Genomic DNA, 948 nt, shown 5'->3' with positions numbered 1-948 from the left:
TCCTAAGCAATTTAATCACCTTGTGCTTCTAGCCTTTGTTTCTCTACTGATTGCTTCAATACAATTGGGAGCTGGATATTGAATATATAAAAATAGTTCAAAAAAAGGCTGTAGTCACAGATGAATTCAAGAAAAGAAACAGCAGAACTTTAAGACTCAAGGCTGGTACAGTAGGACTAGAGGAGCCAAGTGATCATACGTCATAAATCATATAAGTACCGCATGCTAACTGATTGTACAACTGGAGTTCCCATGTGCCATAAATCAAATAATACATAGGGTGGTTCAAGCAAGTGTCAGGCAGTGGAAGAGCTGAGGAGTTGTTCCACCTGATGACAAGAGGGAAGAGCTAGTATTTCATGGGCCATGGGGACCAGGCTGTGTCAAAAGAGGGTTTCCATGGCAAACCCCAAATGAAGGTTTGGATGATGAAGATGTTCTGAGTATGTTAAGGATCCATCCTGGATTTTAAAATTGCGTTCTGTCCAGTTGAAGTCCTACTGCAGTGGTAGGTAGAATGGGACAACCAATGTTTCATATACCTTAGCTATCCCAGTCTTCACAGCACAGCCTGAAAAGATGCTCTTCATGGTTTTGGAGCTTCCTGGTCAAGGTGGTGAGTACCATGATACTGTCCTGTTGCCAATACAGATTTCAATCAAGGGTCCTCGGGAAGGCAGTATGAGGAGACTGATCAATACATGACTCCAAAACTGTGGCTCAAATAATCAGTTCTCCTAACATACTTAGTTGAATTTTTATTAGGTTTAATAGATATTTTATCAATTGTATTCTTTATGCTCTTGTTTATATTTTTCCTTATTTCTCCTTATGATTTGAATGATCGCCAATCTCATTCAATCAAAATGCCATGGTAATCTTTGTCCTAGCATCTCCCTCATGATCAATTTTAAAGCTGACCAGGTCCTAACACTTTTCTTTGTCATC

The sequence above is a fragment of the Propithecus coquereli genome, unplaced genomic scaffold, assembly GCF_000956105.1.
Source record: "Propithecus coquereli isolate 6110/MARCELLA unplaced genomic scaffold, Pcoq_1.0 Scaffold204, whole genome shotgun sequence".
Taxonomy (NCBI): Eukaryota; Metazoa; Chordata; class Mammalia; order Primates; family Indriidae; genus Propithecus; species Propithecus coquereli.
Note: the sequence above shows the minus strand (reverse complement) of the source record.